The 22,574-nt window shown below is 37.3% G+C and overlaps 1 protein-coding gene across 17 annotated transcripts in view; it reads right to left on the reverse strand.

Annotated features, from left to right (window-relative positions):
• The window catches only part of METTL25 (methyltransferase like 25), a 150,818-nt gene that overhangs the window by 16,240 nt on the left and 112,004 nt on the right, over positions 1-22,574 (reverse strand). For 7 of the 17 annotated variants that reach the window (XR_005985347.1, XR_005985350.1, XR_005985353.1 and 4 more), the window contains 3 exons: positions 13,835-13,941; positions 12,408-12,486; positions 1,537-3,265 (listed from right to left, as the gene is read on the reverse strand). The gene's annotated coding sequence lies outside the window, so the exon portion shown is untranslated. Of the gene's footprint in view, positions 1-1,536; positions 3,266-8,132; positions 10,355-12,407; positions 12,871-12,942; positions 13,942-22,574 lie in introns of those variants that run through there. The other 10 variants (XR_005985343.1, XR_005985344.1, XR_005985340.1 and 7 more) reach the window with 8 other exon arrangements.

Genomic DNA, 22,574 nt, shown 5'->3' on the forward strand with positions numbered 1-22,574 from the left:
GTCCTTGCTGTTGACTTCAGCACCCAGCCCTATCTAGTTCTATCCTTCGGTGTTGGTCTGACTTCCAAAGCAGACCAGTGCAGTGAGCAACAATGCCTTTAGGACAGAAAAGGCCATCTAGTGTGATGGTTCAAAAGAAGGCCTCTGGAGTTCGACTGCATGGGTTCCAATTCCAGTGCTGTCATTTTGTAAACTGCCTCTGCCTAAATGTACTCATCTGTAAACGGCATGGACAAAAGTCCCCACTCCTAGAGTTATTATGAAGATGCGATATATGGATATTCATAGAATACTAGAAGAGTGGCTGCTACATTTGCTAAATACACGCATAGACCTGCATTATAACTCTGCTTGTGCACTTAACCAGTGGGTGACCGCACATTATCCAACTTCTCGGAGCTTCCTTCTTCTAAGGAGGAAAAAGATGAACTGCCTTCTTTGGGTACTAGCACAAAATACACTTACTAGCACAGGTCCTGACACAGTAAACACTTAACAGATGTGTGAACAAATGGATAAATTGCAATTAGAGAAAGAAGTTTCCCTTTTTAGTCTTGAAATTTTCACTTTGAACTTGAGCATATTTAATTTTGAGCCACTTCATAGATCTATTAGATTCATCTATTTTTCTCTCTTTACTTAAGAAAGCATCAGTTACCTAATGCTCAAACATAATTACACAGAAATGACAGTTGGGCCCAAATGAATCAGAATCATTTAGATGAGCATTTGATAATGGTGCTCTCCACAATTCCTACAAAAGCTGGTGCTGAGAAAACACTGGTGTAAAGTGAAGTCTAATGGGAGCTATGTAATTAGCAACTATTTAGTTGGATTACTTTTCTAAGAAACTTTCTGTAATGGAGCAAGCCATTACACTATTAAAATTATACTCTCTATACTGAAAATAAAGACCAGAGAAGCAGAATGGATTGCTTCTTTCTGACTTGTTTTGTAAAGCTTATTCAAAGTCAGGGTTCTATCTAACTTTAAATGAGACTTATAGTGGAATTCCACTTCAAAGATTCTCTTGAACTGCTGACTTGAGTTAGAAAAAAAAACAAAAAAAAGATGTTAATTGTGTGATTTTCCAGGCAGATTCACATTATAAACTAATTTTTCTCTATTTTGTCAGAGTTGGTCTCAGAAGCAGACCTCTTTGTCTTACCAGGAAAATGGAATCTTGTCCCAAATAGACTATGAAGGTTATTAGAGATTTTGTTTCTAATTTACACCTTAAAAATTTTCTATTTTAAAACTATTCCTATAAAAAAAAAAAAAAAATAAAAATAAAACTATTCCTATAAAAAGCGAAATAGTAAAGATATGTTTAAAGAAGTGAGGGATCCCTGGGTGGCGCAGCGGTTTGGCGCCTGCCTTTGGCCCAGGGCGTGATCCTGGAGACCCGGGATCGAATCCCACATCGGGCTCCCGGTGCATGGAGCCTGCTTCTCCGTCTGCCTGTGTCTCTGCCTCTCTCTTTCTCTCTGTGTGACTATCATAAAAAAAAAAAAAAAAAAAAAAAAAAAAGAAGTGAAATAGTCTTTCATCCTACACATCCCCCTCGAGTCTTATCTGCCTGAGGTAGCCAATGTCATCAATGTATTTCCTTTTTTAATGAAAGTTGAATCATATTGTACATATCACTCTACACTTTTTTTGTTTGTTATTGGTATGTGATGGACCTCTCTCTTCCAGGACAGTACAGGCATAATATTCAGGCAAGTGTGCACCAGAATTTATTCACCAGACCATTTGTTTTCAGATTTTATTTTTTTGTCACCACAAAGAATGTGTCAAAAAAATATGTACATGTTCTTATGTTGACAAAACATGAGATTTCTCTAATGTGCAGTTATTTCAGAGTAATTTCAAGGTGCTTACAAACATAGTAAGAGAATAATAATCTTTGTTGACAGAAAACATTGATAATGAAGATAAAAGAATGTAAAGAATAAATTTAAATAATTTAGGGCACAAATGATCCCATTAACTTTTGTGATGTAGCACTTGTAATATCAACTTTTCTAAATCATTCCTAGATCTCCGAAGAAAGCCATGAAGTTTCCATACTCATATGAAGGTCTTGGGTATTGTCAAAATGTGGTTACAGCAAAGGTTCCAATGCCCACCACCTAGAGATTTTTATTTAGTGGGTTTCGAGTGGGGCTCAAGTAGCTTTACTTTTGTTTTTATTTTATTTTATTTATTTATTTTAAGATTTTATTTATTTATTCATGAGAGACACAGAGAGAGGCGGAGACACAGGCAGAGGGAGAAGCCTGATGCCAGACTTGATCTGAGGACCCCGGGATCATGACCTGAGCTGAAGGCAGACGCTCAACGACTGAGCCACCAAGGCATCCCAGGGTAGCTTTACTTTTCAACAACAACAAAAAAATCTCCAAGTGGAATTCCTAGGTGAAAATACAGGGTTTTGCAAGCTTTGGATTAGACCAGGGGTCAGCCAAGTTCAGCTGTCCACCTGTTTTTTATAGCCTGTGAGCTAAGAATGGTTTTCACATTTTTAAATGGTTGAAAAAAATCAAAGGAAGTATAATATTGCATGATATTAAAAAATTCTCCACAATTCAAATTTCGGTGTCTATAAAAAAGAAGTGTTATTGGAATATAGCCACACCCATTCATTCTGCATCATCTACGGCTGTTTTTGTGCTGCAACAGCCCAATAGCGTAGTTGTCACAAACCATATGGCAATAAAGCCAAAATATTTACAATCTGTCCGCTTACAGAAAAAGTTGTGCCAACTCCTAGACTAGATGATCTCTAAGGTCCCTGCCATTTCTGAATGTATTCTATTCTCTGTAGTTATTTAGCTCCTTTAATATGCAAATACCATGGAGCTGGTGGGAACACGTAGAGGCGCAAGGTGTAGGTGAAGCCCACACACCAGGGTGAGTTTCTTTTTATCAGTCACTTAGAAATCAGGAGGTTATATGACCAACATAAAATAAATTATGCATCAGCACAATCAGAAAACAAAAACCAACTACACTAGCTAACACTCTTGTGGCTCATTACATGTATCAGGCCCTGTTTTCAGTGTTTCCCATTCATCGACTCACGGAATCGTCACAACTCAATAGGCAGGACCTACCTGTATTTTCCTTTTACCGTCGAGGAGACTGAGGCATAAGGAGTTAAGTAACTTGACTGAGGACACATAATTAGAAGTAGCAGAGAGGGGATCTGAACTGATGCAGTCTTGCTGTAAAATCTGGGCTTCAAAACACTAAGCCATTACTGCAAGAGATAAGGTGAAAGAAATTTAAAGGTAAAAATCACTGTGTTTGGACTCTGTTCTTAATTCCACTTTGAAAGTCAGAGGAGTGGAAACTATTCTCAGATGAATTTTCTGCCTTCTTGGGGTCATGAGGTCTAATATCCTTGGGGCCAATTAGAAACATCACTGAAAGGAGAACACTGTCTTCTCAAACTCAGTTCTTTTTTTCTACTTTGAATAACACCGTGGAAACAGAGCCTTTTTCCCATAGGAAAACATGTAAGCTGTGATGGTATCTGATGGTTGCAGGGTAAAGAAACTATCATGTGTGGTGGGGACTGTGTTCAGCAGGAGAGGGCGTGCCCCCTTGAAAAACGGGCCTGCTCCTCATCTCTAGCTTATTACTGACATGTAGAAATGAGTGCAATTCACATTTTTATAGTGTAATTTCCCAATATTTAAAAGTTCAACAATTAACTCAAATACTAAAAACAAATAAACAAATAAAACTTGTCCTCTGGGTCAAACAAACTAAGACTTCAAAACACAAGGGTGTGACCCATACTTAAGCAATTTTTTCTCAAGGCTAAATCATCTTAATTCCAAACTTTTCCAAGTGGATCTCTAGGTCCAGACCTTTAATGAGAATCACGGCTGCACCCTCTAACTGGTGTCAAGCTCTGCATCATCTGTAGTTGACGCCAGTTACAAAGTTAACCTTTAGATGTTGAATTCCTACCTGGCAGATAGTTACACTATGTTTAAGCCTAATGCCCTCCTCATGAGCCTTATAAGAAATGTCTGCTTTATATTATAGTAGGCAATCTCTACCCAGACCAGCACCATTGATAAGTGTTCTTCCTTAATGGAAAAGCATATTTTCATAGCTTTTCCAGGAATATCTTGATGCCTTTAATGGAACCATAATCCGTTCCCTTATTTAATCTTCAATCACACAATGCTTATTTCACTGAATATAATGGCTTATGCACATTCACTAATAGCCCCTAAATAAAAAGCCCTTTTTAAATTTGAAAGTGGTTCAAAGTACACAATGAGGAAAAGAACAAAACAGGAAAATGCCAGTTGTTTAGTTGAAATGAAAAAAAAATTATGTTCAGAGTACTGAGACTTGAATGCGAAATCATTGTAATAAAGTAATTAACAAACATTCGTCATTCTGACAATCTGAAATAGTATTTAAACTGTTCAGATATTTTACAAAAAAATCTACCTAAAGAACTTTTAGATCCCATAGGAAACAACTTTTTATAAAACAATATTTTAAAATATTTTCCATGAGGATCTATTCAGAAAATAGCGCCTTAAATGGAATTTCAAAATCAATCAAAATTTATTGCTCAAATTTGACTTTTATGTGTTCTGGTTGGAGTTCATGGACTCTGCACAAAGTAAGCATTATTTTGAATATTTTCAGTTAGTTTAATATATAGTGTCATAAATAAAGGACAAGTTGTCTTCAGAGGCCTGCTTAGGAGCTTGGAGTGTGAAAAACATGGCATTTTGGCACTCGAAAACAATGCTCAAACGAAATTAAATACTTATATATAAGGACAAACAGACACTGAATTCTTAAATGTGGAGCTTTATAAGACATCAATTGACACAAAATCACAAAACACTAAATATAATGTGGTATCCTGGATTATATCATACAACAGAAAAAAGGATACTAGTGGAAAACTGTTGGAAGTAGGAATAAAGCCTGGTGTTAATAGTAATGTACCGATGTTGGCTTCTTAGCTTTGACAAATGCACTGTGGGACTTTACGATGTTAACATTAGAGGAAACTTGGGTGTTATGGCATACAGGAATTCTATTTTTGGAACTTTTTTGTAAATCTAAAATTATTCCAAAATAAAAAGGTTATATTAAAAAAAATCACAGGATAGGTAAGAATATTAATCTGTGCCTTTACAGCATCCAACAGAATAGAGTAGGCTGGCAAAATTCACATGCGGTTAAATGACATTTGTGTCTGTATGTGTGGGTGGCAGTGTGTGTACGTGAAGTGGACAGGAAGGAGATGTGTGAAAACAGTTAACAAGCTTCAATCTTTTCCTTTGAGCCCTGCTGCTCAAAGTTTAAAAGAATATAAATGAAGGTGGAAAGTGAGTTCCTAAACATTTTATTCATAAAGTAAATATCTTAATAAAACATATTAGTAAATAATAACAAATATATTTAAACTTTATATTTGTCACCGTATTAAAAAAGATAGGTCATCATAATCGGACAACTTTCAACTTTTGTTTTTTTGCACACTTTTGATTTTTTAAAACAGTTTTGTGTCTTTTTGTGGTATCTTCAAATATATGCCAAGAAATATGATTATACTTTGTTTTCAAATTCTACAAAGCACAACTTTATACTCATTTATGTCCCTTCACCAAAGAGACTACATTGTGATAGGTTTCTGTTTTGCTGTACAGAACAGAGGCATTAATTAGGTGGATTAAACAAATGTCAACATGTTAAATTTAATACATCTGCTTTCAGGCAGGATAGAACAGGTTGTGACAAGTCAACACATTCACTGCAAAACCAAAAAAAAAAGGATAAAAACTATAAAACACATATTTTAAATGATATCAGAGAGTAAGGAAATAGGATAAAGAAAAATTCCAGAGAAAGGAGAACCACTTTCTGAAATAAGCTGGCAATTGTTGGCCATCATTTTGCTTACGGTTTGAGAATTCATCTTGGCTGAGGCAGGGAGCTTCTGCTGGGGAAAAGAGACCCCAGCAAATCTTTTAGATTTCTTCTGGGCTAAAGGACTTAAAAGGAAATGTGAAGGGTCTCGGTGATTGATGATAATAGTGGATAAAATGCAAGTAGTCTGAACCTGTGCCAAGTGCCAAGTGATGTCTTGGTACAGTGGAGTCTCAAGCATAAGGATTAGGACACACTGATCCAACTGACACAGGTGCTATTACAGAAACAAAGGGTGGGGGAGATTCAAGGCAGCCAATTATTTGCTCCTACCTCACCACCTCCTACGATTGCAGCAGCCGACTGTGTCCCTCTTCCACTTCTGTATAAGCACCTGTCCTGTGTCTAAGATTCCAGCAAATGGAAACCATCACAGGAGCAACCTTGGTTTCCACGGTGATGGTACCGTGTGAGTGAAGAGGGTCAGGCTCTGTCCTGGAGACCAAAGGAATCTCAGATGGAGGAAGCCCAGGATGAGCCCATCTACAGACTGGCCACTGGGCGCTCTGAAGAAGTCCCATGCTCCATGCAGTAAATGTATGCCAGTTGTATGACTCCACCCCAGATGACATTAAGAACTGATTCCTGCTTGGGGCCTTCAATCTGGATTAAGTAGGTTAACATTTTTGTCTCTCTCAGTAAGGATGAATTCAGAATATCTGCCTTGAAGGAGCCAGAATCTTTAATTTATATACACAGTTGAATTAAAGAATAATAGTAGCAGCTCTGTGCTGAAAACTGTGTGAATGTGATAGAAGAGCTGAGCAGCAGCGAGTGACTCAAAAGTGGAAATCATTTCTTGATGGATTCGGTCACTGTTTTTTGTTTTTTTTTTAAACTGGTTTTTAAACGCCACTATTCTTGGCTTTATCCCAACATGCACTGTTCTAAGAAGCCATGAAGGGAATGTGAAATTCTAGCTTCTTGGTGTACCTCATTTGTCACCCTAAAAGAACAACTTAAACCTAGATCGGCAGAAGCAGGAGTTCCTGGGCCTGTTAACTACAGTGAAATTGAAGAATTAAAACTCTATGTCATGACCTCAGAAAATCTTTCATTCCCTTTAGTTCATCCTCATCTCGATGTATAATCAGCCATATTTCACAGCCTGGGGTTTATTTATTGAAACAAAGCAGGTATGTGGCCCATGACGTAATCTCTGAACCACTTCAGCTTGGCCTATTTGTCAGTCGAGGCGTGAGCTCCATTGAGAATGGCTTCTGCTCACTCAGGTCTCTCTCACATGCTCAGTGGTTAAACAGATTTATCTAAAGTTCTTGACATCACAATAAAAGAGGCCACCTTTCTATGAACTGCAAAGTGCAATTAAAGTCTCAGAAAACCAAGTAAGATCTTGAGGAACATTGTCAATACATGGGAAGATAGTACAGCATAAATTTTTATTTTATTTTATTTTATTTTGCTGATTTATATACTGAGTTCTCATAATGAAAAAAAAAGGTAGGTTCTAAAAAAATTGTTAAAGTAGCATCATATTGTTTTGTTTAACGGAGGCTCAATTCAAATTTTGATTATAAACAATTGAAAGGAAACTGGGGCCATTTTATAAGTTAATTTGCCGCAAAGTTTTCCTGGGTACAAGGGACCATTTAATTTATACACTTTAATTCTTATAAAAGATTCTAGTAGAGGAAAATAAACCACCAAACATCAATAAATGTTATTTTAGCAAATACATTTTGTAGATGTACTATTACCTCACATATATAAAACAGACAGATGGTATACAGGAATGTCATGTATTTAAACATAAATCTATTTAGAAATATTATCTAGATCTGTCAGTTTTTATAGCATCTTTCTCACATTTTCTAGTCCAACTAGAAAGTCTATAATAAAGAGTAGTTGCCATATATTACAAATTAATATTAGTTGCAGATAATTTATAATTTTAGCAAGTCAGTCTTTCATACAAGTTTAGGTTCCTCTGTTCCTTTTATAACATCCTATTTATCTCTTTCATTTTATTTGTTAAATTGTAATAATTGATTAGGGGCGCCTGGGTGGCTCAGTCAGTTAAACTTCTGCCTTCGGCTCAGGTTATGATCCTGGGGTCCTGGGATGGAGCCCCACAAAGGGCTCACTGCTCGGTGGGGAGCCTGCTTCTCCCTCTCCCTCTGCTCCTCCCCTGCCTGTGCTCTCTCTCTCTCCTTCTCTGTCAAATAAATAAATAAAATCTTTACAATATATATATATATAATTAACTGTGCAATTTTTGTTATATATATAATTGATTAACTGTGCAATTTTTGTTAGCTTTTCCTATTATATTCTGAATTCCATAAGGTCTGGAACTATGTTTTCTTGTTCACTACACTTTGCTTAATATTTAGCACATTGGCTAAGATATGTTTAATGAATCAAGGACTGAAAGATCTACACCAGGGGTAGGCAAACCATGGCTCAAATCCAGCCTGTTGCCTGCTTTTTACAGCCATCAAGTTAAGAATGTTGATTTTTTTCTTCTTCTATCTGTAAGTGGATATATTTTTCAAATGGTAATTTAAGTACCTAAATAGCAACCTCAGTTTTGTTTGTTGGCCCATAAATTCTAAAATATTACTACTTAGCCCTTAAAAAAGTTTCCTGACCCTGATTTAGTCCCCCTTTTCCAATAGAACTATGGCAATGATGAAGTATTACATATCTGTGCCCTCTAATAGGATAAACACAAACCACATATGGCTATTGACCACATGAAATTTGTCTAGTGACTGAGAAATGGAACTTTTATTTCATTTTAACTAATGTAAATAAAGCCCATATGGCTAGTAGCTAGTGCATTAGCAGCAGATCTAGATATACAAAAGAATAGACATCATGTAAACACAGTAATCACTTATTTGGAGATCAAACATATCTTTGGAAAAAATGAAACATATTTGAAGTTAGTTTGGACTTTCTGGTAAAAAATTGAATAAAAAAAATAAAATAAATTATCACCAGTTCATTAAAACAATAACTAATATTATGACAATACAAGGCCCAAAGGTAAAAATTAATTCATTTAATTTGGCAGTTACACAGGAACTCATTTAAAATGTAAGTGGTAGTTGGTTCTTCAATCTATGAACTATGAATGAAAAAAATTATTTTGGATAAGACAGACAATGTTCTATTAACAAGTAAATGAAGGACACTGCTTTTATGAAGATTTTGAGGCTTCCCCAAGTTGTTTTATTGAAAGACACATCACTTATTTACAAAGAAATTCTTGAAATACATAGAATGCTATTAAAGCAAAATATTCTATAGCACAGTAGGAAAACATTAGAGCACACAAACAGGTAAAAACAACGATATAATCCAACAGTATCCTCAAACAATTAAGCATTAAAATAGGCATTAAAGTGGCCTGAAAAGTAAAGATTCAAATTGCAAAGTGAAGTTTAAACACCCACATTCACATGTGATTTCAAGTCTTTAAGTTGAGAAGCACTTATAAGGAAATCTGAAATATGTGCTATTTAGGACTGAAATCGTTTGCTGCTGTTATTTATAATACTTAAAGTAAGTGTAACAATTTAAAAATTAGACTATATTTCCTCTTCTTGCTTATACTGTTTCTTACATGTCTATATATGAAATAATACCTCCCTGAGTAAAACTACTTTGGCTGCCACCTTTTATTTCAAATGATTTTATCATTAGGGGAAAATTTGAAATTGTGGTGGACAAATAATCCTTTAATGCTTTTCCTGGCTAGCAAGTAATTTGTCAAAGCAATCCAATTTCCAAATAGCATACAAACTCAACAAGACACTGAGCCAATGCATATTTGTTCCCCTCTATAGAATATGCACAAATGTCTTTCATTTTGAGGGAAAATTCTAAGGCTGTATTCCCTGAAAGGACAATTTAGGTCTAGTAACAAAATATCATTCATAATGTCTTATGATTCCAAGATAATTCCAAGATAAAACTTTAGAATTTTTTTAAAAGTCAAGTTTTACTGAGGTACAATTATTTATATGCAATAATATTCACCCTATTTTTAAGTGTACTGTTTAATAAATTTGACAAACATATGGGCCATTTTCATCACCCCAGGATGTTCCTTATGCCCCTTTGTAGACAATCCCTTCCTTTATCCACAGCCCCCTGGCAACCAGTGATCAATCTGTTTTCTGTTTCTACAGTTTCGACGTTTCTAGAATGTTACGTAAATGGAACCATACAGAATGTAATCTGTTGTGTCTGTCTTATTTCACTTAGCCACTTAGGGTAATGCTTTTGAAATCCATCCATGTTGTTGCATGAATGTGTAGTTCATTGCTTGTTGTTGCTAAGAAGTATTCCATCGTATGAATATATCACAATAATTTTATCCATTCTGCTGGTGATAGACTTTCAGCTGTAGGAATAAAGGAACTATTAACATTTGCTGTGTGAACGTATGTTTTCATTTCTCTTGGGCAAATGTCTATGAGTGGGATTATTGGGTCATATGGTAAGTATATGTTTAACTTTATAAAAATATGCCAAACTGTTCTCCAAAATAACTATCATTTGCATTTGCATGAGCATTCAGAACTCTCGTTGTTTTATGTGGTCTCTAACAATATTATCAATCCTTTTAATTTTTAATCATTTGAAAGGTTGTATAGTGGTATCTCCCTGTCTCCTTGTGCTTTTAATTCATATTTTCCTGATGAATAATTATAAATATCCTTATATGTGTTCATTGCTACTTGTGTATCTTCCTTGGTGAAATATTTGTTCACATCTTTTGCCTCTCTTTTAACTGAGTTTTTTGTCTAATTGTTTATGTATTCTGAATACAAACTCTTTATCCTGTAGGAGCTTTGCAAAAAAAATTTTTTTTTTAAACCAATCTGTGGCTTATTTCTTCATTTTCTTTTTTTATTTTATTTTATTTTTTGTCTTTTCATTTTCTTAACAGTGTCTTTTAAAGGGCATACATTTTAAATCTGGTGAAGTCTAATTTGTGAAATATTCACTTATGGTTCATGTTTTTGGTGCCTAGAAACCTTTCCTTAACCCAAGGTCACAAATATTTTTTTCTATGTTTTCTTCTAGTAGTTTTTTACATTCAGGACAAAGATCCATTTTGAGTAACTTGTATGCTTACCACTTGTATGTGGTAAGGGTTAATTAAGCTTTTTTGGTTTTTCATTCTGAGAGGCAGTTGTTTGCAACACTTGTTGAAAAAAATATTTAAACCCTCTGAACTGCTTTGGCACCTTAGTCTAAAGTCAACTGACCAAACAAGTGTGGGTCGATTTCTGAGTTCACTAGTTTGTGCCATTCATCTATATAACTATCCTTAAACAAATTACTACCCTGCTATTATTATTGTGGTTTTCTAGTAAGTCTTGTAAACTGTTATATTTTACATAAATAAAGTGAATACTGCTATCTTCAGAAACCTAAGTCCCTCTGAAACAGTTGTTTACTATAGAATGTAGATAAAGACCTGCACTGATTTAAGAAGATACCATTTCTCCAAGATGAAAGAACTGCTATTCTTGGTAGTTATTTTAGGTGTTTTGTTTTCCTGTGTTCCACAGACAGGGGGTTTATACCCCAGGGGACCCACAGATAGAATTCAGGGCACCCATGTCTTGGATCTTGGAGAAAATGTACTTCTTTATTTTCACTAATTGCTAATTCTAATTTAGGGTTTCCTTCCATTAGAAATGTGGACAACAAACCTCAGCAGTATTGGCAGTACCTGCAACTCTTGCCAACAGAAGGTCAGATATTTTCATGTCACATTACAGTTGTGGCCAGTATCTTCAAATACTGTTTGTTGACATTTATTGTTACTTAAAAATCAGTTTTTAGAACTGCTACTTGATCTTTTTATTCTCTGAGTTAATAAAGAAACATACACATATTACTAAATAATAACTTTAAAAAATTCTTTTAGTAATGATCTCAATATGATTGGTTTGCTTTGTCGTATTATGTATTTCAGTTTGTATTTAAAAGAAAATATTTAAAAAAAAAGAAAAAAAAATGTTTGAGAAGGGGCCCAAAGATATTTCCAGATGGCCAAAGGGGTCTGTGGCACAGAAATTGGTTTTGTCCTCTGTACTCCCATTTCACAGACCTACTGCTTAGGTTGTCTCCCATTAAAAGTGTCTTATGGCTTCAGTTTAGACTACTGCAATATTACCAGCTCTGCCTTATTTCATCTTATACTATATATAATTATAATATATTGTATATTATTGCATCTTATTAAGAAAGGTTCAAAAGCTTTTATTAAACATGTGAGATTAGACAATGCTGCAGGTCAGAATCTGGAGATTCAAAGGTATGTCACATGGTTCCCACTTTTGGGGAATTTAGGTTCCACTAGGCAGATAAGGAAGTAAGCATGGCAATTTACAGTCTATGTGCCCTAATGAGCATACATGGGAGAAAGATAATGTTCTTACCCTTCACTTGGATGGTGGTGGAGGTGTGGGCCGAGTATCAGCAAATGCTTCCCACAGGAATTGATGCATATGAGGATACCTGGAAAACAAGAAAGCAGTAACTAGAACGGGAAGAGACTATTTCACACAGAGGAAACATGAGCAAGCATCCAATTAAACTCTGCCTGGAGCCCTGGGGCAGAAGAATGGCCCAGGGAGGAACGATGCATTGCCTACCCCCAACTCCCCTGGGATGTGTCAAGGAAGACCATCATTCTCAACAGTGCAGAAGCCCAAACAGCTTCCCACTCTTGATTAGAATATTCAGCTTAGGATCCCTGGGTGGCGCAGCGGTTTGGCACCTGCCTTTGGCCCAGGACACGATCCTGGAGACCCGTGATCGAATCCCACGTCGGGCTCCCGGTGCATGGAGCCTGCTTCTCCCTCTGCCTGTGTCTCTGCCTCTCTCTCTCTCTCTCTCTTTCTATCATAAATAAATAAGTTGAAAAAAATTAAAAATATTTTTTTAAAAAAAGAATATTCAGCTTGCATTTACCAGTCTAACAGGCATTTTCTCTGAGGTCCTTCTTCTCTCCCCAGAAGCTGTTAAGTGCTGAGCCCTTGGCCAGTGGAGCCCTTTTTGAAAGGGCCCCTCCCTATTTCCTGTGCCTTCTTCAGGGCGCCCTCCACAGGCTCTGTGTCTCCTCCATCATGTGTCTCCAAGGCTGTAGCCAGTCTCCTTCACTCCTAGACTGGTGGGTGGTGCATGATCACGCACTTAGACACCATGGGCCAACAGTAAGGATGCCATATCTGATATTCAGATGCAGGCTCACAGCCTGGATCTCTTTAGCACTTCAGCCGCGGGGACCCAGTCTAGAGCAATGAGATCCTCTCCCATCCTGGATTGAATAAGTCATTCATTACATCCTAAACAGAGATTGTTGTTCCTAAGAGACATTCCTATTTAAACTGTCCTCAAGCCAGGCAGCAGCAGGGGCTGCTCAGGTAATTAGGGACTAATTGACTCTTTAGCACTCTTATCAGCTGTGACAGTCTTTCCTGCCTGTGTCCGCCAGGATACTGGGACCTTTCTCTGTGATGGGCTCCATTTTCACTTTGTTTATCAGGACCTAAATGGAGTGAATTCCAGCCTCATATCCCTGATATTCTCATAAAGATAGGACTGTAGATGTAAAATCTTTATATTTTTAATGGCTTCTGTTTAGTCCAGGGCTCTGTTTAGTTCGGGAAATTGTTTCATCTTGCTCAGTTGGGAAACAGACTGCCTACCTTTTAGAGGTTTCCACTTCTAATTACTGAGGTGACATTACACTTTCTGAGAAAGAGGATGGTGCCTTTTCTTGCTCTTGGGTAGGAGAAGAATTTTGTTGTTGCTCTTGGTAGGCATTTTAATCATGACCATAAAATTTCATGGCTTCACTTACCTGGCATTATTCTTTTCTCTCAGAGGAAAGGCAGTATTTTCCCCATGGAGGATCACTGTGTTCATTTCCTTCCTTTTCTCCACAGCATGTTCTGAACGTATTCACTGCTAGGCATAGGACAAACAGTAAAAATGGTATGTTTTCTACCCCTCCAGGAATGGACAGAGAAATACAAACCATTTAAAAGTAAGTGCAATAGTGTCATGTTCCTCTGTACACAGTGAAGTCGGGACATAATAAAAAAAGATAGTGATTATATGTGGAGGCAGGATCATAAATATTGAAGGATGATGTAGGAAAAGTGTTGACTAGAAGAGAAAGGGATGTTAGCTCTCCTGGAAGAGGGATCAGCGAAGGCAAAGTCCAGATGGAGGCAACACTTGAGATATTGTGGGAATCACAGAAAGTCTAGATGCTTTGGAACTGTGGTAGATGGAGTGCAGCCAAAGATTGTGTTGATGAAGTAACCAGGAAAAGCATCATGGAAGACTAGGATGCCATGTTAAAGAGCTTGGATTTTCCTGTAAGAAAATGGGAAGGCCATAGAAGAGTTACAGGCAGGGGTAGGAGGCTGATGCCAAGGAAACCAGGTGGGTACTTATGAGGCCCTGAACCGAGTGAGAGAGTAGCAGGAGCGAGGAGAGGAGAGATGGTGAGGAGAAATGTAAGTGGTTGAATGACAATGACTTCATATTTAAATGATTTGGATGGAGGGAGGAGTCTAGGGTGATTTTAGCTGGTTTGACAGGAAAGTTTAATTTTGGACATGTTGATCTTGAGATGCTAGGGGAACAGCCATGGGGAATGGCAATGTCCATCAGGCAGTTGGGTAAACATGACTAAAAGCTCAGGAGAGAGATTCAGGAGCGAGAGTTAGCCTAAAAATTAAATCTGAGTGGGCCTCTTGAGACACAGGCAGTTGTGGAGGCCATGACGTTTCTTGAAAAGTGTGTGGATTGAAAAAAGCCCAACACAGAGCATTCAAAGGAAAAACAAATATATTTAAATGACAAATAGAGAACAGTCTGCAAAGAAGGTTGGGAGGGAACAAACAGTGGAAGGAGAAAACTCTAGAGAAGTGGCTCTTTTGGCTTCTGGGAAGGAGGTTCTTGGGGGTCACGTGTCCTCTCCACCTCCCTGAATCTTATGGCCTGTTTCTTTCTGTATTCTCTCTTTCTTCTGTTTCAGGATCTCTTCCTCTGCTCATTTGTAGTTTCTGACCCTCACAATTTTGGTTTCACAAGGTCAAATGTTGCTTCCAGAATCTCTTTGTACATCATGACCTTTTAGCTCCCATGCCAGTGTTTTCTATTTCTAATTCCTAAGAAAGAGAATCTGATAGGTCTGACGCTTCTTTTTGAGTCAGGTCAAATCAGGGATCTAGGCTACTATGACCAGGTGTCTCTACTCCCACTCCTATCACCTGTGATCTTAGGTATAAAATATGGCTGCCCAGGTTCATCCTTTGGCAGGAGATATGGGCAAAAAGAAAAAACAAAAAGTGGTCAAGAATGTCATCCATAGTTAATGTAAGTGTAAAGACGGGAATCCTCAACAATGGCAGATACCATGGCATGTCAACAAAGAGTCCTCTGGGTCTAATGATATGGATGCCAGCTAAGGCACTGGCCAGTTGCTGGCATGGCAAAGAGGCATCTGGTTGCTGTGAGCTGGCAATAAATGAAGGCACAAAGTAGAGACATAGAGTCGTGGCTTCCCCTCAACCACAATCTTAACCTCAATCTTTATAATATAAAGGCAAGGAAGGAGGGGATGATATTGATACAGGACACAGAGGGTAGTGGTAGTTGTCCTTTTTTTCCTTCTCAAACATACATTTTATTTTTTTAGGTATTTGCCCTTGTTGAGTAGAACTGTGAGTCAGGACTTTGGAGCACAGATAACAGAACTACCATTAGAACAAGAAAGGATCTCTTTAAATAAGCCTGTGGGAAGGAGGGCAGGAGAAAATCAAGGTGGGTGATCTGTTGGAAAAGTAAGATGTTGAAAAAAGGGGACTGAATTCTACTTTGCAAAGTCTCTCTCCCTTCACTCCAAACCTTACCTAACACAGGCCTTTACACACTTTCTTAACCAAATGAACAAACAAATTCCTATAGTGGCTAGAAGTTTGTAGTCATGAGGTTCCTCTCTGTTCCTGGAGGAGAAGGGGAGCAGTGATATAATGAAATTGTACTGATCTTGGGAGTCAGAAAACCTGGGTCCCCTTAGGAAAATCATGTCCATGTCTTTGAATTCCACTGTAGAGTGGGAATATTTTACTTACAATGACACAGGAATACCAATATACGGTGGAAACTTAGAAGAAGAAATAATCAAGCCTGCTAAGGTCACTTGGGGAAGAGTGAAGAGTTTCAGAGAAAGTGACATTTGAGGTGGGTCATGAAATATGAAGAGAGGTCACCAGGCTAGAAGGTAAGGAAAGGGGTTTGACTTGAGCTAAGTGTACAGTATCATTCACAGAAAGTGACCACCAGAGGCCTCTTACGACCTGGGAATTGCCAAAAGACCTGGAACTACATGCCTTTGCTCTGTCGCCTGAACAAAACATATGCATCTCCAATCAGTTAGCCCCATCATGCTTTTAAGTCTATACTGCTATATTCTCCTCCTTCTTACTCATTCTACTGCTGCTATCCTTTTCCACTGAGGCCTTCTGGAAATCCTTCTTTAGAGAAAACCAACTACCTTATGCCATCATCTTTTTCACCACCTTTTTCACTACCTTTCCTGAAGCTTAATATGTTGTTTACTGTCAATTGATGTTATTTTCCTATATAAATTTTCTGAATAATTTTTTTCAAGTATTCTTCTCTCTCTAGATATACCACTTGAATACCTATAACTTAGACAACCATTTATGGATCTTGAGCTCTAACTTTCCTATGGGTTTTAAGTTGCATATTAGATATATTTATCATTTGGGTGTTGCACAGACACAGCATATTCAAAATTGAACAATAATCCTCCTAATTCTCAAGCAACCCTAGACTTTCTTCCTCAGGAAATGGCCTACTACACAGCTAGCCTCCCAAACTAGAAACCTGGGGGGATATAAAGGGTGAGTATCCTAAACTTCATTTTCTCCCTTACCCGTAGTATACAATAAGTAACCCAAGTCATGGTCATTTAAGCCCTTGAATTAATTATTTTTTTCTTTCCATTTCTATTTCCTCTGCCATAAGCCAGTTTATCACTTTGCATTTAGGTTTCTGAAACAGGCTCTTAACTGCTGTCCTAGCCTTCAGCTTGGTTCTACTCCCTAGCCTTAGCCTACTCCTATAGTCCATCCTCTACCCTTATAGTCACAGTGATTTTTCTAAAATAGGAACATAAACGCATACTCTCTTCTTCAACTCCTCAATGGATCCTTCTGCCTTGAGAGGAAATGTAGCTCTTTAGGCAGGGCATTCATGGTCTTCTAGATCTAGAATCCTGTCAAGCCTCTTTGCGGTCTCTTCTTCATACTCACTGTTCACATCAATCTACTTTCAGGCCCCTATGGTGGCATGCTGTCTCGTGTTTTTGAAATAATTGTTGCTAATTCTTATTGAGAAGTTCCTATTTATAAAGATCTCCCTTCTCACAACCCAAGTGATCTGTTATTATTTTCTCCCAGTTGACAGATGAAAAAAATGAGGCATAAATCATTTAAGTAACCTAACCAAGGTGACACAACTAGGAGGGACACAACTAGAATTTGAACTCTATCAGTCTCTCTCTAGAATCTATTCTTTTAACACTATATATAGCATTACCACACTGCCCCTTCTTCTAGAAGACCTACCTCTTTTTTCACTTTGCTTACCTCATACTTACTCTTCATCCACTTAATCTGGCTTCTCCTTCCATCAAAATTCTGAAAAATCTCTCACAAAAAATATCAGTGAACTCCAAAGGAAAATTTTCCATTCTCTTCTTAACTTAACTTGATCTCTCAAATGTTTTCAACCATTGGTCACTCTATAGGCCCTGAAATATCTTCTTCTGTGGTTCATATGATGATACATAATTGGTCTTTCTGATTTATCTCTGAATGTGCTTTCTCCTCTACAGAATCTTCATACTTGAGTCCTTAAAGATTCAGTCCTAGTTTCCCCATTCTTCTCTCCCTATGCTCTTTGCACTGAGTATCTCATCCACGTCATAGGTTCGATTTCCATTGATATGTTAATAACTTCTAAACTTGTATTCCCTTTGTTCTATAAAGACCCTTAACGCACAGTGCTCTTTAACATTGCTTGAATTTCTTAAAAGTACCCTACACTCAATATATTCAAAATGGAATGGTCAGCTTTCTTCCATATATTGCTCTTCAATGTACCTTAGCACCACCTTTCAGCTAGTCAAATGATCTAAACAACTGGTCCCTCGACCAAAGAGCACTAGGAAAAAAACCCCTCTAGTCCAAGTTAGATTTACTTCACTTAATCACTTAATACTACAGCTGAGAGAATGCACTCCAGAGGAACTATAGGTTGTCTTAGTAAAGGAAAGTTTTAGGAGCTTCTTACAGGATTTAAGGGGTATTGTATGGTTATGGAGAGTTTAAAACCATGGGGTCCAGTTTTGGATCAGAGATTGTCAAAAAGCTAGGGAAATTCAATGACTGGTTTTGCTTTACTTTTTAAAAGATTTATTTAATTTCAGAGAGAGAGAGAGAGAGAGAGAGAGAGAGAGAGAGAATGTGTATGCATATGCAAGAGCAGGGGGAAACATTAAGGGGGAGGGAGAGCAAAAATCTCAAGCAGACTCCATGCTATCTACAGAAGTTGACATGGGGCTTGATCTCACAATCCTAAGATCATGACCTGAGCCAAAACCAACAGTCAGTTGCTGAACTGAGTGTATTACCTTAAGTGCCCCTTTGCTTTTTTGATTTTTTAAATATAATATAGGATCATTAGGGGATCCCTGGGTGGCTCAGCGGTTTCACGCCTGCCTTTGGCCCAGGGCGCGATCCTGGAGTCCCGGGATGGAGTCCTGCGTCGGGCTCCTGGCACGCTTCTCCCTCTGCCTGTATCTCTGCCTCTCTCTCGCACGCGCTATGTCTATCATAAATAAATAAAAATAAATCTTTAAAAAAATAGGATCATTAAAGTGAGCTGAAGATGGTCACTGCTAAAGAAGCAGGAGTTAGTTACATGTTAGAAGAATGATGTTGAGACTGACCTTGTCTCTTGTTCCAGATGTGCCACCTGAATGAATATCATCCATAACTCATTTATTTTATATTTTAGCATCTCCACGTTTTATCTAGGCAATTTTGGGAAATGTGACTTGAAGTCTCAGCTTTAATTTTCCAGTATAAACAAATAAAGGAATTATCTATTATTATGTCAAACAGAAAACTCAAAATTACTTTACATATGATTTTAGTTGCACATATATTTTCCTTCACTTAGTACTGAAACATTTTTCAGATTTTCTAGGAAAAAAACCCCAGATATTATTCTAGCTATTTGAAAAAAAAATTTCATCTGACTGGCAGACTATGATACCTACCCATTTAGAGGCAGGGCAACCAAGAAATCATCAATTGCTTGAGGTCTACAGAGTTATGCATCCAGCAATATCTTACTTTTCTCAAAAGGAAACTGAAAAAATGGAAGAAGACCAACACAGAACACCCAAATAATTCAGTGGTAAGACAGTCACTGTAGTGGTTAGGTGGTTAGACTCTCAAGTCAGATGCCTAAATTGAATCTTGACTTTACTGTTCCATAGCTTTCTTCCTGCCTCCTACTTGGAGCCAGTTGCTTGACCTCTCTGTATCTGAATTTTCTCTGTAGTAAAGCAGAAGAAAGTATAGTCCCTTTCTTTCAGGATTATTGTGAGGATTGAATAAGTTAATAAAGTGCTTAGAACAGCACCTAACACGGCATAGGCACTCAATAAATATTTACTTGGCATTATTATTATAACCTTCATGTCATTTGGAGTTTAAAAAACCTTTTAAAAATTGAGTAGTTGCCAAGGACACTCTGTATGAATGGTATGTATGTATTTAAGAGAAATATAAAGTTGAAGTCCCCTCTAAAATTTTTTAAACAGATCTGGCCACTCAAGAAGACTCCTTCAGAGAGGGCTGCTCAGATGCCAGCACATTTGAGGATACTGAATCTGGAATTATGTTAACATATTGGAACCTTCCATGGAGACTGGGATGGTGAAAGAGCAATTTGAATAGTAGACTTTCAAAACTGTCAAAGAAATTGATGATGTATTCCTGCTTGCCAGGAAGGGGCTTATGCAACACCTCTGGACTGAATATAAGGCCAATAAAAATGGGACTTCTGGGGAGATTCAATGAAATCTATAACTGAAGTGGTCCCATTCTTCTCTTCCTGTCAAACTAGCTATTTTGACATCTATTAACTAATACATGTAAGTGGGGTAAATATTTTTTTGATTATGACATCTGTTTAAACTGGCATGCTGGGTCTGTTCAAAGTTTCAGTTAAACTATATGCTGTTAGCATTTACTAGATTGTAGGTGGTTTCTTTGGTCCAGAGAAAGTTTGCAACAAAGATTAAATTATAGGTTATTTTTTATACTCAGATGGAACACTCAAAAAAGTTCTTTGTATTTATTTTTTTATTTCGTGACTGGCCACTCGTGCATTTTTGGAGGGTGTGTTTGAATTAAGTTTACTGGCACGTTTACGTAGAAGACTTGCTATGGTAACTGATTTTTGTCAAGTCATTAGTAGATTGCTTGCCTATGTTTCCTTGTATTTTATGTACAGATATCTAGGCTGGAGACTATTCAAGAGGTTAGAAACTATCTAAAGTTCTAACAATAAAATAATGGGTAAACAGGATATATCTCATTAGGATGGACTTTCATGAAGTCATTAGAAAAGATCATTATGAAGGCAGTATAGAATCATGGGACAATGTTTCTTATATAGTACTAGGTAAAAGAGGCAAAATACAAAAGGGTATGTTGACTGTTAAGGCAAATACAAACAATGCATGCGTTTGGACCAACTGAAAAGAACTACTTGATAGTGGGAATATGAGTAATTTAAATATATTTTCTTCACTTCTTTTTAACAAAAAGAGAAAAAGTAAGCCCTTTAAGTGGCATGACCAAATTTGTCAAGAGGCAAATTTCTTGCTCATTTTTCATGGATTTGTAAAAATGACAGTCTATGTGTTAAACCAACTTGAACTTTAGCCCAAGAACCTGACTTGTTTGCCTCAATAGATTCACTTTATCTTGACTTTCTTTTTTTTTTCTTTTAATTTTTATTTATTTATGATAGTCACACACACACAGAGAGAGAGAGAGAGAAAGAGAGGCAGAGACACAGGCAGAGGGAGAAGCAGGCTCCATGCACCACCGGGGGCCCGACGTGGGATTCGATCCCGGGTCTCCAGGATCGCGCCCTGGGCCAAAGGCAGGCGCTAAACCGCTGCGCCACCCAGGGATCCCCGTATCTTGACTTTCTTAATAAATTCTATGCAAATTCTCATGCCAAGTGTTTGCTATCTTTATTAATATGAAAAGATCTGGTGGGTGAAAAGATACCATAATCAGAGATAAACAGGCAAAGCACAGTTTATGGGGTGGAAAGTCCATTGAAAGATATGAAGGCCTTTTGAAAAGTTGTTCATAATTGCTATATATATTTTTTATAAGTTAAGAGTCTTGAAAGATATAGATAATACAGAATATTTTCACATTCTTAACATTTACTTCCACATTAAATCTTTTACATTGTAATTAAAAGACACTGCCATAGTCAGTTGTGAGAAATGTTACAAAAAGCCCACAATTCAAACCCAAAACTTCTATTAACAAGTCCTCTTGGAGTAATGCCTGTTTAAAGAATGTAGGCTGAAGGTAGAAGGGGTTTGTGAAATTCTGGTTTCCTTTGTATTTATTCTTTGGCAGTGACTGAAGGAAAGGGGGATCTAACCTTCTTAGATACAGACCTCTTGAGCATGAGCCAATATGTAGGTCCATTTAGGGTAAGGCTGTGAGTACCCTTAGGATTTGCATACTCCTCAACCCTGGAATGGAATGCAGTAGACACTACAGAGCCTGGCAGGGTATTCTGTGTTCTTGGGCATAAAACTATCTCAGAGGAACCATTTTAAGACTGACTTCTCAAATGTTAAACACTTGGGGAATCCCCTTAAAATACCCATTTTAATTGAGTATATTTGGGGTAGGGACTGAGGCCCTGCATTTTAACAAGCTCCCAGGTGAGGCTGATGCTGTTGGTTCATAGACTGCATTTTTGAGTAATAAGCTCAGTTTAGCTGAGAAAAATAAGTGATGCTCAGCTTACTTGAGAAAAATGTGATGTAGAAAAATAAGCCTAATCTTTGCTTCCCATATATTATTCATAACTGGAAACTAATCTTTGGACAAGGAAGTATGTCATTGGAGTAGAGTCCAATTTTTATTTATCACTTTAGTGTCCAGAAAGATCAGTATTGGTAACTAAAAAATACACCCTGTAACTCTTATGTTGAAGTCTTATGCATTGCTCTGTGCTCACCAGCTTTGGGGAATGTTATTGCCTTAACATTATGATGTGTGGACATCTGCTTGGATGGCTACCTTCAAAATCTTTTTTGGAATTTTCAAATTTATAAACGGATCTCTTTATAAAATTCCTTGATTATTTTCATGACCCTTTTATATATGACATGTAAAATGCCAAGGTATTTGATATTTAATAATTAGCAGTTGTTTTTAGGT

This window comes from Vulpes lagopus, chromosome 23 (assembly GCF_018345385.1).
Source record: "Vulpes lagopus strain Blue_001 chromosome 23, ASM1834538v1, whole genome shotgun sequence".
Classification (NCBI taxonomy): domain Eukaryota; kingdom Metazoa; phylum Chordata; class Mammalia; order Carnivora; family Canidae; genus Vulpes; species Vulpes lagopus.